At 36.8% G+C, this 17,044-nt stretch overlaps 1 long non-coding RNA gene across 6 annotated transcripts in view; it reads left to right on the forward strand.

Moving 5' to 3' along the window:
* LOC311433680 overlaps positions 1 to 17,044 on the forward strand; it is a 476,332-nt gene that overhangs the window by 389,939 nt on the left and 69,349 nt on the right. The window lies entirely within an intron of this gene.

Consider the following 17,044-nt stretch of genomic DNA (forward strand, 5'->3'; position numbering starts at 1 on the left):
GATTATCTTTAGGAAGAAGAATCCATGGCATTTGAATGAAAACATATACGAGTTTTTTCATTCATATAAACATATACATGTTTATATATGTATATAAAACCAAGACTGGCAAGGTTAGAGGAATCTGTGTATGAGCCAGAGGGTATGCATGTATGTGCACAGAAAAAATGCAGTGAAATGAAATGAAATAAAATAAATAAAATAAAATTAAGAAGAGCTAAGCTGTGTGTCAAAATTTCCTGAAGTTGATTTCTGTCACACCAGCTTCTCAAGTAGAAGGGGAGTATTTAGGCAGCTTTACTCTCCCTAAGCACCAGCGGTTCCACCAAATAAGGCAAAAAAGACATTTTAATCACCAGTGGTTTGTCACAATCTTTGGTTTCTTTTTGTCCTCTAAATGTATATCATGTTATTTCAGATCCTTATCATTCACATGTCACCTACAGTTTCCCATAGAATTATAAAAGCTTTATCTCATTCACTGTCACTGTCATCTAACTCAGGGGGCTGTCTGCCTTGGGAACAATTGGCTTTACTAAGATTTAGGCCAAAAGACACGTTAACAACTTCAGTGTTACCCTTATGTTCCATCACTATGTTTTCCCTCATATCCAATAAAGAATGGAGATTCTCCTTAGTCCTCCTGCTGTTGATTATGTATTTATAAAAATATTTTATTGTCTTTTAGTCTAATAGTCAAGTTATAGCTGGGCTTTGGCCCTTCTAGTTTTCTCACTGCATAACCTCACAACATCTGTTGTCGTCCTGAGTTGCCTGCCCCTTCTTCCACAGGTCATAAACTCTCTTTCTTCCCGAGTACTTGAAGAAACTCTTTATACAGTCAGGCTGGTCTTCCTTGTCAGCTTGTCTTTCAGCATGTAGAGATGGCCTGCTCCTGTGCCTTCAGGATTTCCTTCCTGAAGAATGTACAGCTTTCCTGGACTCCTTTGTCCTCTAGAACTGCCTCCCAAAGGTTGTTTGTTTGGTTGGTTGATTGGCTGTTTTTGCGTGTGCTTGTTCATTAAATTATCCTAAAAGTCACGTTTTTGTTATAACCATACAGCAGGCAGGAGAAGGGACAGCATAAGGAGTCCCTGTTTCATACAGCCCACATAAGAACAGTTGTGATTTAGCCCTGTGACCTATTTAAGATACAGAAGTCCAGGTAAACGTGAGATTAGCTGTTAACCGGAGATTTAAGCCTTAGCACATTGCCTGCTGAATTCAAAGTTATTGAGATTCTCCTAGTTAGAGGAATCTGGGTTTAGTAGCGTAGCCAGTTGGCTCTCTGCCCATACCAAACTTCTGATTCACCAAAAACGTAAGGGAGAGCATACACCTCTTGAAGAGAAACATTGCTTTATGCTCCCCCTCGTACTGTTTGCCATTCGGGATACATTCCACCTCCTGGTGCTTTCCATTTTTACACATTGTCTAATGCAGATCTATGCTAAATGCCACAGTGTGGTTCCTGATAATTCACCAAGTAAAAAGGAAATGCAAATATTATGATGGTGTGAATGCTAAGCAATAATGCACCTAATAAAATGTTTGCTGGTAGAACTCTCTCACTTGCAGGCAAATGTCATGACCCTTATTATTCAGTGTATATTAAACAAGCTGTCGGCTAAGCGTATTTGTGAAAAATAATACTGGATGAAAAATGCACTTTGGGTATTCTGAATGTCTCCAGTATTTAACGTCTGCTTGCTCAATTTGCCAGATCCAGCATAAAGTAAGTATACTAGACTATGAGGACATTGTCCTCCTGTCAATTAACATACCCATAGTTGTCAACTAACAACCTGTCATGAATGTGGATTGTCCCATAATTTAAATGTATTGTACAGCATAGCAAGCTCACAAATTCTGAGCTCTTAAGTATATAATTAAATATATATATATATTAAAATTACACTGATAATTTTCCTTAAAATAATCAACAACATTAAAGTATGAACTTCTGTTCATAAAGTATGTTCATAAAGTATGAAATATAACAATCTGTAGAGAGGAATATATGGAAAATTTCCATTCTCTCTCTTTCCTAACCCCTACAAAGTAAGGGAAAAAGCCATGAGATTTGGAATGGACTATAAACTTTTCAATTGGAGGCTCCTAGTTCAATTTAGGCTACAGGTCAAGGAAGGCAATTAGCTGACAGCAGTTCTGTGCCCTGTGTAGGAGAAATTAGCTAATGAATGCAGCCTGTTTTCTTCATGTCAGACGGGTATCCACATCTCATCCAGAACAAGTCATTACCCTCCTGAGTGGTCTCACAGCAGTCAAGTACATCTTGGCCATGGAAATTGAACCCACCTGGACACTCATCTGCTCTTCTAACACATGAGGTTGTTAGAAGAGCAGAGAAGAAATTCTTCACCTTTTCCAGGGAAGTAGGCTCCTCTCTGGATATGAAATCTGTTATTAACAATGTGATGTAAGGAACTAGGGATGTCAGATAACACAGGTGAAGAAAGCTGTTGCCCAGGAATAGGGGCCTTTCTGTTATTCACCACCACCTTAACCAGTCCTGTGGCCAGAGCAATGCCTGGAGCAGCTGTAGTGGATTTCATCATCCCTGGTGGGAAGGCCAGAACCAAGAGGAGCGTTTCCATTACAAACTGATGTGTATGAGGGAAGCTGTCTTTGTAAGTAATGCAGTACCTCATTTGGGGCATTATACAATCATATTGCAATTCCATAGTATTTTCCATACAAGACTTTTCTCTTTATAGTCTGTAGAATCAGTGTTTCCATTCTGATAGCAATGTTTCCCATTCCACATCCTCTGTCATTTCTGACTGCAAATCCTTGGCACAGTAATCGCTGTCCCCCCTGCTTTTATTTTCTCTTACAAATTGGTGAAAGTGATGTTGGCTCAGCTATGCTAAATAAGTTTTATCCAACTCTAAATTTGTGTCATTTAATCTATTTTATTGTTTTTCAGCTCCAATGCTTCAAAAAATTAAGTTATTTATTTGATTTTTCTTTGCTTTAATTCATACTGTGTACAAATAGAGATGTAATGTGGTCGTGTTGACTTCACTTCAGACTAGTAGACAATTCATAATTTTATTCCCCACTATTTATTCCCATCAAATCTATCTCAGTTTCTACTTTCTTTCTGGAGCCACTCAAAGGCATCATTACTGGAGAACGATCTTTGATCACTTGACATAGACTTATATACTTTTTCAGTGAACAGGCAGACATTACTTCATATCTCAATAAAATAAGTGCTGGGCTGACATTTAAATGTCATTTTGACACACTCCTGACCCATGCATCTTTTTTTTTCGTATGAAAAACTTCAAAGCTGATGTCAAATTCAAAACTATTTAAATCAATCTTAAATGAAAAGGAAAAAAAAAAAATAATTACATGGCAATTTCTAGGGACAATAATTTTTTATAAGCATAGAGAAACAGTGATTCTTGCTTGACATGAATCTTTAATAAATATAATAGAATATATCTTAGCAGATACAAAATTCATTTGAACTTTGTGAGCCCCAAAATTTGCTTCAGGATGAGAGAGAAGGAGAGAGAGAGAGAGAGAACCTCCCAAGGCCAATTGTGAACTTCTCTTGTGCTGTACAAATTCTTTGAGTAGGTAAAAAAAAATCCTTCTCTTATCTCTAATATCAGAGATTAGTGAAAATGGCATCATACACAACCCACGAAACAACCCATGAAATCACTGAAAGAAACCATTTTGAATTCAGTAGAATTTGGCTTATTTTAGGACAAATCAGTGGCTCTAGCTGTGATAAAAGAGCAAGTCTCCAGGTAACACAAGAGGAATATCTAAGATGTGATCTAGTCTCTGGATCTGTCCAGAGATACAGGTAGGGGTGGTTTCAGGATTAACATCTTCATGTTTTCACAATGGGAGCAAGGACAACTGTAACTTCAAAAATAGGAAGAGTTCTAAAGATGAAGTTTGTAAACAAAAGAAAATAGCAGGTAAAGACTATTTTTTTGTTGTTGTTGTTCAGTTTAGTAGGATAGCACAAATAATCATTTAGTTACATTTCCCTGTAATCCTTTAAAATAACAGGAATGACATGAACATCTCTATAAGTAATACTGTCATTATTCCAGTCATTTCCAGATTACACAGGAGTAAATATATGTTACAGTAATCCTTATATATTTATCTCCTCTTAAGCTGTGTATTTTATCTCCAATCTTTGCAACATCATTTATTTTTTTTTTTCTTCATGCTCCTCATTCAACTGGTAGATTTTGCATTCTGTCTGTGTTTCCAGGGAAGACTTACGTTTTCAAGCAAAAGCCATTTAAGTGCAATACAGTATTCTAAAAGCCTTGACTCATTTTCCTAACCCTGGACGGCAAAAAATGAGATAAAAATAGATGGGTTTGCCAGTTTCTCTGAAAATACCCTTGACCAGCAAGATATGTCCAGTAGTTCATAGCTGTTCTTTTTCTTTTCCTGAATTCCGGAAAACAGCCTATTTTCTTCAAGTAGAAGTGCTTAAAAAAAGTTATCTTAAAAAAAAAAAAATGAAACAAAACAAAAAACCTTTCTCTTCCATAAAAGTGGGAAAATTACATAATGCACAATGGCCAATGGAAGGTTTATTGGAAATTTTGTATTTTTGAGTGTTATTTTCTGGTTGAGGATGCCAGGTCCAGAGAAAAGATACTTTTAGCTGAACTTCTAAGTTAGGTCCAGTGATACATAAAGGTTTATATATTTTATATATATTTATATATATATTATATATTAAATATATATATATTTATATTTATATATATTATATTATATATATATTATATATTATCTCTATATATTATATATTATATTATATTATATGTATTATAATTATATATTATATAATTATATATAATATATAATATATTATATTATATATTATATATATATTATATATATATATGTTATATATGTTTAATATATAATATATATATTAAAATATATAAAGTATATATTTTATATATTTTATCTCAGTGTTGTTTCCTGAGATACTGAGACATGGTCCTTGAGACTTCTTCTGCATGTAGAATCATAGAATGGTTTGGCTTGGAAGGGCGTTAAAGATCATCTAGTTCCAACTCCCCTGTCAGTGGATAGGGACACCTTGCATTACACTGGATTGCTCAAAGCCACATCCAACCTGGCCTTGACAACCTCCAACAATGGGACATCCACAACTTGTTCCAGTGCCTCACCGCCCTCACAGTGAAGAAATTCTTCCTTATATCTAACCTAATTCTACCCTCTTTTAGTTTAAGAAAGAAAGATGGGAGGGAGGGAGGGGGGAAGGAAGGAAAGAGGGAAGAAAGGAAGAGAAAAAACACAAAGTGTGTGGTGCCTGCAAATAGAAACTATATATAAATATAGTTTTATAATAAATAGCACAGTCACAAAGCATGACAGAAATTCTTACATATGAAACAGAAGAAATCAGTGTGCAGAATGTGTATGGAAAAGTAATGTGGATGTTTATGAGAGACTATAAACTTTTTAATTATTTAAAATTAGTTTTTCAGCTTGTATGTTTTTGAATAAGGCTTAAATAATGTATTTTATTTTGGGTGATTGATTGTATGACTCCAATCCAGGGAGTTTAAATCACATCTCCTGTCCACTTTAAGAAACAAAATTATTTTTGTATCTTTGGCATCATGTATCATGTTAAGTTTGAGCCATAATGTAGTGTGTGTGGGGGAACAATTCTGTCAGTGTAGTACATAGCCATGAGGTCTATATTATTTGTGTCATTAAAGTAGCCTCAATGTAACAGGATAAAGCTGTTATCCAGGAATAGTAAGTTACTTTCAGCCACCCAGTAAATGTATTTTTGTATGGCTTGCAAGCAGGGTGGCAGATGAGGGCATATGTGCAGAGAGAGACCTTCTATTTGGTATTAGGAATTCTTGCAATGAATTCTTATTTCCCTTGTTAAAAGTTGTGCTTCTCAAACCCTTTGTACTTCAGCTGGCAGGCTGCAACCCAGAGGCAGTCTTTTCAAGGATATAGGGAACAAGAATGAATGTGCAGACATATCCATGTAACTGTAAAGGTAGATTACATTTTTTTGGTATCTCTAGGTTTTATCAGATTATTTGATAAGCCTGTTTTTATTAATGCATATATAATGGGCTGTGAAAGGCAGCAGGAGTTTGGATACATTTTCCTTCCTACTGCAATTGTGCAAATTAAGATATGCTTAATTTATTATGCACTAAAAATGCAATACTTTGATTTCAGGAATATTATTTTTCTGTTTGAAATGATATGAGGTGTGATAGTTCTTCATTTTCCCATTTATGAGGAAACGTATACACCGGTACTTTTTTCGTAACAGACTGGCAGAAAAAAAAAAATAAAAATCACAGAGCTGATTACTGAGCAGCCCTGCTTCTCTTTCCTTGCTGGACAAGTTTCTGTGCTACATAGTCCCTCAAAGTGCCATCTCTCTTCACGCTCATCAGCCTCAGACTGGAACTGAAGAGGGGGGATGATTCCTCTCCCCCGAAGACACACTAACATTAGCAACAAGCAGCCAGTCATAACAGATGCAGCCATAAAAGCAGAAGGGAAAAATGACAGCAGCACATCCTAAATATTAAAGAAGCTATTCCAAGACAGAAGCAGCAAGTTTGGATCGACAGTACTAGTAGCTAAATAGCTAAAGACAATAAATTCCAAAAGGGAAAAATAAATAAATAAATAAATAAATACATAAATAAATAAGATAAATACAGTCAGTTCCAGACTTTTTTTTTTTTTTTCACAATTATTGATATAGCTTTTGTTTGTTTGCGTGTGTTTGCTTTTTTTTTTTTTTTTTATTCATCTCCCCCTCCCCTACTCAATATTTGAGATAGGCTTCTTCTAAAAAAAATAAAGCACATTACTTCTTCTATGTTTTTATTCTGCATATTAATTTATTGTCCAAACTTTTTACAGTTCTCTGGGATAAAAGAGAATCACCTAGGCATCGTTAGCTTTCATGCTTGCTTTTTACTACTACTTATTTCTGTGTATCCATTTAATATGAATACTTCTTGGGTAAATGCCAGTTGCTTGCTTCATTATATTTCAAGCTTGAATATATTTGAGACACATCATGCCTGAAGTTAACTATCTGCCATTTGAGTCCATTCAGTGAAGGAAGCAGCCTACGCATTAACTCAGTGTAGAGCCAGTCACATCTGCTTGCTGTTTCATGTAACCATGCATTGGATTTGATTGTGTATTATTATTTTGTGTCTATTTTAGTTTATGTCAGGATTACACAGTGAATGAGTTATTTTATTTCTTACATTTCCAGGTTAAAAGTTACAAGTGAAGTACCATGATTCTCCATACATTGTGAGCACTTCAGCTGCTGTTCTTCGTACTGGGGATGCAAATTTTTCAAATAATTTATTACCATCACAAAATTGTATGAGTACAAAATTGAGATATGACTGCAGTGAGAGTAATGAATGTTTTCTTGGCTAATGTAAAAACAAGTCTTAAAAGAGGAAAAATTTACTTTTGCTTTACATTTGCAATCCCGAGGCACATTCAGTAATTTAAAATTATCCTGGGTTGTTTAAATGAAATAATAGCTTGCATTCTTCAGAAATAGCTTCTGACACATTATCTTGCTGGTGAAGTCAGTGTGTTTAATGAGTCAAAGGGAATCGTTTTCCAAAAACCTCAGATATTTTGCATGGATATTCATCATTATCATTATCACCAGTCATCCTAGTGAACACCAGGGAAGCTGTGTATTAGTCACTGTGAAAGGTGCTAGGTTGAACTATTCATCATTGCTACCTTCTAATAGACTTTTAAACAAGATAACATGATTTATATATATATTTGTATTTTGGAAAATTTGATGAAGGCTCTTTTTCAAGCCCTCACCCTGCTAAATTAGTACTGATTCTTTGCTAGTTCATTACAGTGGATACAAAGGAACCTTTTTTAGGTAGAGATCATGATCTCTTTGGTGGTACATGGGAGCCAGGATTTGTGATTTGTGGCTGCTACTTGCTAAAGCGTTAGTGGTCCCATCAGGAGGACCTGATGAGACTATTTAGCAGTGTTGCAGTAGAGTGAGGGAACTCAGTGGCAGTTTCCCATCCTATCCAGATACAAATTCCAGCACGCTTCTCTCTAAATTCTTTAGATGCTCTAGACCTAATGCCTGAAATCTTCCCAGGCCTGCTAGATCAGCCAAATTACCCAGCCTGTGCTGAACCAAGACTCATTTTCCTTTGGTATTGCTGCTGTTGTGTTACTTAACAATTGGTATGGTGCGGGAATCAATGCAAACAGCACAATAGAAGATAATATAAGTTTTTGAAAGGCAGGCCAGACAGCCTCTCCTCAGCCAGGTGCTTCTTAGTGCTAGTTAAAAGTCTGTTCACAGGCTGATCTGAATAAGTGGATAAATTCTCAGTTATTTTGGTATAAATAGGAGAAAGCCTAAAGTCCATGAATCAGCAAGACTGTAAAAATACGAAGAAAGGCCTCAAGGCCCTTGTCATAGGGTTACTCACATTCTTAAAGGTAAGTAAATGTGATCACTTCAGGTACATCACATACAAGAAACTTCCTCTGTACAAATGATGTGCTTCTTTAAAGATTTTCTAAATCAGGCCCTAGCAGCAGACTGGATCACAGTTCAGTCTTCTACTTCTCTCCTTCCTCGTTCTTGATGCCATCATATCCAGATAGTGTCTGAGGGACATTTTGAAGTTGTCACAAATAAGTAGTTTCAATTAAATTTGGAAGAATTTGATACTCAGAAAATAGTGAATCAAATAATCATAGATATTTTTAGGTTGGTAAAAACAACCAAGATTATCTAGCCCAACATTTAACCTAACACTGACAAATCCACCATTAAACAATGTCACTAAACACTACATCTACACATTTTTGAAGACCTCTAGAGATGGTGATGTGACCACTTTCCTGGGCAGCCTGTTACAATACTTCACTACTCTTTCAGTGAAGAATTTTCTCCAAATATCCAACCTAAACCTCCCCTGATTGCTAACTTGGTGTCATCTGCACACTTACTCAATCCCTTCGTCCAGATCACTGATAAAGATATGGATCAGAACTGGCTCAAGTACTGAGCCCTGGGGGACACCACTTGTGACCATCCTTCAACTGTAATTCAACTGAATGGACTTCAGCTGAGTCCATTCACCATGACTCTTTGGGCCTGGTCGCCCAGACAGTTTTTAATTCCATAATGCATACACCCATGCGATCCACGAGCAGTTAGTTTCTCCAGGAGTATGCTGTGGGTAATGGTGTTAAAAGTGTCCTTGCAGCCCAGAAAGCCAACTGTATTCTGGGCTGCCTCAAAAAGAAGTGTGGCTAGCAGGTTTGAAGGAGGTGATTATTCCTGCCCACTTTGCTCTTGTGAAACCCCACCCAGAGTAGTGCATACAGTTCTGGGGCATCCAGTGTAAGAAAGACATAGACATGTCAGATGGGTCCAGAGGAGGGCCACAAAAATGACCAGAGGACTTGAGCACCTGTCCTAAGATTACAGGATGAGAAAGTTGGGGTTGTTCAGCTTAGAGGAGAGAAGGCTCCAGAGAACCCTTATAGCAGCCTTACAGTACTTAAAGGGGGCCAAAAGGAAACATAAACAGGAGGGACTCTTTTTCATGGAGTGTAGTGATAGGAGAAGGGGTAACTGTTTTAAGCTAAAAGAGGGTAGATTTAGATTAGATATAAAGAAAAGATTCTTTACTAAGGGTATTGAGGCTCTGGAGCAGCTTGCCCAGAGAAGCTGTGGGTGTCCCATACCTGAAAGTATTTAAGGCCAGGCTAGATGTAGTTTTGTACAGACAGATCTAGTGGAAAGCATCCCTGCTTGTGGCAGAATAGTTGGAACTAGATGATCTTTAAGGTCCTTTCTGAGCCAAACCATTTTATAATTCTATGATACTACACAAAAGTTTAAAAATATGCTACTGGGAATCTGAATAATCACGGATGAAGATATTTAAGAACGGTAGATAATCAGAATTCCTAATCAAGGGCTTACACAAAAGTTTATATGAATATTTTCAAACTGTCATATATTACTACAACACCATGCTTGCAATTTTCATTTTCACAGGCTACCAATGTCTTACACCTACCTACCTGGATATAAAAAAATTAAAATATTGCTCTCTTTAAGGGAAGTAGAAGAGGTGATTATCCCTTGGTAATGTGCATAGTAGCATTATTATAATTGTGGTAAAGTTACTGTTACTGTAGTCATACATTACTGCTAAATTGCAGCAGCAGTCTTAAATAATTTGGCTGGTACTCAATGAATTATCAATCTCTTACTATTCTTTTTTCTTGCAACACACCTTCTCTAGACAGAGAGTAAATTGACTAAGCCCTCTATGTGGCTAATTGTTTCTGCAACTACAGAGGTCAAATCGCATCTCTCTTCCATGTGGACTTATTAAAATTTGGCTTCTTGTTTGTGGAAGTGTGACAAAACTAGGATTTTTTAAAATAGCTCATGTTAGTTTAACCAGATAGTTGATAAGCACTTGTTCTCAGAACTAATCACTCTGATACTATAATCATATTTTTGTCTTATTAATATATATATATAAAATAGAATAAAAAAAGAAATAATGACTATTTATAAAATCTGTCCAGAAAGTTGATTGCTCATGCAAAACAAATCACCTCCTTTTACTGCTCTAGCTTCTTCCCTAATGCTCAGAATATTTCTTCCATCTGTTTTACTTCACGAATTCTTTCTATATTAACTGTAGTTCTCCACCATGCAGTGAAAAGTGAGAACTTTCCTTGGCATCCTGTCTTCATGTTGTTGCAGTTCTGGATGAATTCAATCTCTGTGATGCTCATTGGCTAGATTCATGTGTAACATCTAGTTGTGAGTAGTCATCCTTTGACACAAGACTATTCTAAACACATCAATTTATACGTACCTCAGTGAAGTCAATGTATCAGCATCATTTCAAGCTTTTTACCTCTACTACATGGATTAAAAAAATATTTCCTGTGATTCAGATTCAGAAATGACATGGAAGCCTTCCTGTTTATTGGTATTAAGAATAACTAGGTTTTCTGCTGTGTTGTAGTAAAGTTGAAGAAGTATGTAAATGGAGAAGAAGATAAATTTATTAGAAGACACTGATGATGATATTAATTGGCTGCAGTTCCTAATGATAATAATGTATTATTTGGGATTCTCTAACTATTGAAAGACAATGTCAGTGAGGCTGAAATACGGTCTTCACTTAAGCCCTCTATTGCAACCACTTCATTGTATGTTTTGCCAACGTTAGATCTTTTACCTATGTAAGCAGAAGTCAATTAAGCCTCAAAAAGTTTTTAATAAACTCTTCTTATATAGGTAACAATCATAAGTATAAGGGGGCTGTGTAATGATTCATTATGGACTTAGAAGAGGGCATATCCTTTTCTACAAGGGTAATAAGGCAAAGACAAAGGAAATAAAAATAATAATAATAATATGGCTTCCTGGGAAATAACTGAATTTATAATCCATTGTCTTAATAAAACATCAATTTAGAATGTATTAACACTAATATTTTAACATATTTTCAAGATTATGTTTTCATAATAATGCAGATCATTTTATTAATGCATTTAGTTTTGTAGTGATATAAATATACTATTTGATCAGCAGAATAAATGTCTTAAGCATATAATATGACACTTCCATGTATGAATGTGAAAATTCAATGGTGTCAGGAATAATAGGCCATCTGAGAATTTTGCTTTGGCCCTGCTTTCTTGAAATTAGCTTAGTGCTATCTGTCATTCATCTTGTACTTGCTGAACCAAAAGGGTTTGTGAGTTGGATAAGAAACTGCTGAAGGTTTTGCTTTGTTAGAAAATCTATTGATTTTCTCTGTAAAGAATGTTGAACTTGCATTGTGTTTATGTCTGTTGTGCAATGGTGCAGTATTCCCCATTGTAACTTTAATAACTGTCATGTGACTGTTTAGAAGGACAGTTGCAGGAGACAAAGAGAGAAAGACCATTTAAACACTTAACAGTTGACAGAACTGTTAAGCAAACTCTTTTCCCACTTTCATGTTAAATTAATTGTAGAATTAACAGGGATGCCCAAGTAAACAACAACAAAAATTGATTCCACAAAATCAGTGACATTTCAAGGGATTACATCCTCTTCAGAACCTTGTAGGACTACAACCATTCTTGTAGGACATGCACAGAGAACAAAAGAAAACACAAAAAACCCTCTCTCCTTCTTCACCATTCAACACCGTGGTTAGTTGAAATCTTTCATATTTTATGTCTTTTCATACTTGAAGGGCTACCCTACCATCTTTCAGATATGTTAATGGTTGGTACCTGAAAATAAAAAACTCTAGGGTCCAGAGCTGACTACAGCTCAACCAAAGCTGATGTTTTTTAATCAAACATCTCTGTGTTTTATCAGCTCTAGAACTTTGACTGCTACATAACTTTACTGGAGGATAGCACGGACCTTCAGACACTCGATACCTGGATCTTCAGATATGTGAACAATCAAATGATTGCCCCCTCCCATCAATATCATGTTTGTTCTTGAACATTTGAACTCTTCTTAGTGTAGACTCTCAAGTCCTCTTTGGGATCTGGCCTTCAAATTGAAAGTAAACGTATGTTTTAGATAAACCCTTAATGTACATATTACCATCTTATATTTGATGTTCCTTATGTCCCATTATGTATGAAATCCTGTAAATCCCTTTTAAATATCCTTGCAATGAAAACAAGCCTTGAAGACTACCCTGGGAGTGAAGGTAAACTAGATAGCAATGCCTCTAAGGCTTATGCTTAGGGCTTCAACAGCGGAACCCTTTCCTGGAGCGAAGAGTTCTATCTCGATTGAAGGGCCTATCTTCATATCTTCAGCATATACCTGTTCCTATTAGTCAAGGAACTTGTTCCTATTAGTCAAGGACTTAGGAATTAGCACACACTCCGTCAGCTCCTTATCTATGTCTACATTCTTATTGTAATGGTATTTTCCGTTACACAGAGAATTTTCTCATAGATTATCCTCCTTTAGACAACAGGTCTTTTTTTTTATTCTTCCTTTTTTTTCCTCTTTTTTTTTTTTTTCTTTTTTTTTTCCCCTTTTCTTAGTGCTTGAGGGGGGATTTATTATTCTGAAATCAATATCTAAAGAGACATTTACACTGTCATTTGGTGAACTCTCTGCATGTTTATGGATACTCACACCATATTAGTTAGCTACATCAAAGCAAAACACTGGTGCTGAAGCCAGTTAATGGACTGGTTTGCATTTCCTGCATTTCCACTATTCGTGATTAGCACTAGCAGGAGCAGAAGGTGTGCAGATGTACTTCCTGGAGCAGCAAACAGCCCACAGAAAGCTGTGTAGCTCTGCACTCCTCAGTGCAAGCCTGTTGATTCACTCCCAGTGGGATCAGTGACTGAAGTGGCAAGTGAGAAATGTGGGCAGGGGACCAAAGGAATGGATTAAAATGACAGAATGGGTATACACCAAAATATTAATTTAATTCTGTTATATGTCATTCAAAATATTTGACCTAAACCTATAAGCTCAATTTTATTATTTTATTTTTTATTTATTTTATTTTATTATTTTTTGGGCGGGGATGCTAGTTGACAAGAAGCTCAACCTTCTGGCACTGTGCACTTGCAGGCCAGAAAGCTAACTGTCCTGGGCTGCATCAAAAGAAACATGGCTAGTAGGTCAAGGGAGGCAATTGTCCCTCTCTACTCTACTCTTGCGAGACTGCACCTAGACTGTTGCGTTCAGCTCTGGGTCCCCAGTATAAAGGCATGGACCTATTAGAATGAGTCCAGAGAAGGGCCATGAGGATTTTCAGAGGGCTGGAGCACCTCTCCTACAAAGACAGTCTGAGGGAGTTGGGGTTGTTAAGCCTGAAGAAGAAAGAGCTCTGGAGAGATCTTATAGCAGCCTTCCAGTACCTAAGGTGAGGCGTACAGAAAAGCTGAGGAGAGACTCTTTGTCAAGGGGTGTAGTGAGAGGACAGGGAGTAAAGGCTTTAAACCAAAATTGGGTAGTTTTGGATTAGATATAAGGAAGAAATCCTTCACTTTGAGGGTGGTTAGGCACTGGAACAGTTTGCCCAGAGAAACTGTGGATGCCCACTCCCAGGAAATGGTTCAAGGCCAGGTTGGATGTGGCTTTGAGCGTCCTGGTCTAGTGGAAGATGTCCATGCTCGTGACAGGAGATTTGTTGGAGTTAGATGATCTTTAATGTCCCTTACAACCCAAATCATTCTATGTTTCTTTTGATCACACCAATTAATTTTCTCCTCTGGTGTGGGATATGTAGTGTGAAAATTAGCTTCCATATTGCTGCAGAATTTATTTATTTATTTATTTATATCTGGAAATTGTGACAGCAAAATTATTTTTAACTAGTACATCCAAACTCGGTAGCTTTTTAATAACAATAACTTACATAATTGGATATGTATGGGTTACTTAGTCTCAGATGGAAATGAATCTTGCATTGGTACACTGACCAACCAGTTCATTGTTCAGCTCACCTGAACACCCGTCTTTTAAACTTTCAACAAGCACAAGTTCAGCCTTTAGAAAAATCCCTGAAACTCAAGGAGCTAAAACAATCCAACAATCCCACATTTTTGTAAAGCCTGAGTAGCCTGGATGCAACAATGAACTGTGACTCTAGAGAATGAGAGCCTACATAAGCTGCAATACAAGGTTTGCAATGATTTACCTTATATCTCTGTATGCTGTTGCAGGAAGTTTTTGGAACAGGAGCTCCATATATTACAATGCTTGGCACAACAGGACTTCAGTTAGGGGTAAGTTCTACTGGAACTGTAATCTAAATAGTTTATCAAGCAGCCTGAAACCAGAGCAAGCTTTTTTGCTGCCTCAGTGGAAATATCTCTGGCATCTAAATCAGTGCAGAACAACTCATGCCTGCCTGTTATCTTTCCTTTACCTCTCCATTAATTGCTACAGTGCAAATTTCTAAGCTAGCTACTACTCACTCACTGGTGTTCTTCAGGACCCAGATGTTGAAAGAAGAAAAACAACTTCATCTTAAATTCATGTTCAAAATCTTAATTGAAACAGAACTTTAAATATTTGTAGCTATTAGCAACAAATATGTTTGTTCTCTTTTCAGAGGCACACCAGAGGAGAACTTTAGTAAATGTGAAACATGAATTGCTTTCTGTGCCAAGTTGAAGTGCTGAATCTCCCAAAGACATTGTTATTCTAGAACTGGGTGGACTACCTACAGAAAAGTTTTCTTCCACAAGAAGTAGTGGACTTTTGTGTTAGAAAAGTACATACTTGACATTAAAAAAATCCTAAATTATGAATTTTTTTTTTCTTCATTTTATTCATTTTTTTTCTGGTCCTAATTTTTCACAAGCAGACTGTCTTGGTTTAACCCGGCTGGCAGCTAAACACCACGCAGCCGTTCGCTCACCCTCCCCCCTCCCTCTCTGGGACGGGGGAGAGAAATGGAAAGTGAAGCCCGTGAGTTGAGATAAAGACAGTTTAATAAGACAGGAAAATAATAACAATAATAATAATAATAATAATAATAATAATAATAATAATAATAATAATAATACAATGATGATAATAGTACTACTACTAATAATACGTACAAACAAGTGATGCACAATGCAATTGCTCACCACCCGCTGACTGATGCCAAGCTTAACCCCGAGCAGTCCGGCCCCCTCCCCCCGGCTAGCCACCCCTATATATTGTTTAGCATGACGTCAGATGGTATGGAATACCCCTTTGGCTAGTTCGGGTCACCTGTCCTGGGTCTGTCCCCTCCCAGCTCTTACTGCACCCCCAGCCTGCCTGTTGGCAGGACAGAGCAAAAGTCTGAGGTGTCCTTGGCTTGGTATAAGCACTGCTCTGCAACAATTAAAACATCGGGGTGTTATCAGCACTCTTCTCATCTTAAGCCAAAACACAGCATTCCACCAGCTACTAGGAAGAAAATTAATTCTGTTCTAACTGAAACCAGGACACAGGCACATCTCCAAAAGCACAGGAAAAGCAGGATACAAAATTGACTGGATTTATTCAGAGGGCTTAAAAAGGTTTTTCCTTCTCCCATCTTTCATCATGCAAGGTCAGGCCATTTGTTTCATTAGCACTTTTACTCCAGAAATATTTTCCATAGGCTTAAATTCCTGGAGTGAATTAGAAATTTCCTTTTTTTCATATCAGTATCCTGCTTTCTTAGTAGTAGTTCTGGTTCATGATGAACTGTAATTTTTAGTTTAGGAAGCAGTGCAAGTGTATTTACAGAAATGTACGAGCTCCAGGAGGGAATTCAGTAGCTTTTTCTTCCCAAACTACAGACTCACATTACAATGATTTATGTTTACTTTTCTCTGTTTTCTCTTTTGTTTGTTTGTTTGTTTGTTCTTTATTATTTTGATTTGGTTTGGTTTCCCCCTTTTGGAATTGATAGACAAGGTGGTTAACTAGGCAGGGGTAGAGAATTTTTCCATACCGTGTGTTGTGGCAATTCATTCTGAAACTTCTCATATATCTTTTGTTGTTGTTGTTTGTTATCGGAAATTTTTAATGACTTTCTAAATTAGATTTCTGTAGTGACAGCAGTTCTATTTGCTAATGTGCAGCTGCGTTCTATAGATATATTTGTACAGGAGCCACAAAGAAGGAGACACTTGAATTTTTGCACCCATAGGCATGGGTGGATGAATGATAAGGCTTACCTGTCACAATACAGTGTCAATTGATAGCAACTGATTAGGCGGACAGCTTCTTTGTAAGATGGCAATTTTGATGTGAAGCCCAGTCCTAGTGCCATCCTTTGCAGTGACTTTTATTGTACCTTAGGTTCTTTGTGTGTATGCATGTGTGAGATGTGTGTGCATGCCTCTGAGAGATGACGGGTGTTACTAGGAGTGAGTTCTCCTGCATGAGAATAATGCAGTAAATGTCTGTTGATTAAATCTAATGCAAATGTTC

Source organism: Aythya ferina (assembly GCF_964211825.1).
Source record: "Aythya ferina genome assembly, chromosome: 3".
In the NCBI taxonomy this organism is placed as follows: domain Eukaryota; kingdom Metazoa; phylum Chordata; class Aves; order Anseriformes; family Anatidae; genus Aythya; species Aythya ferina.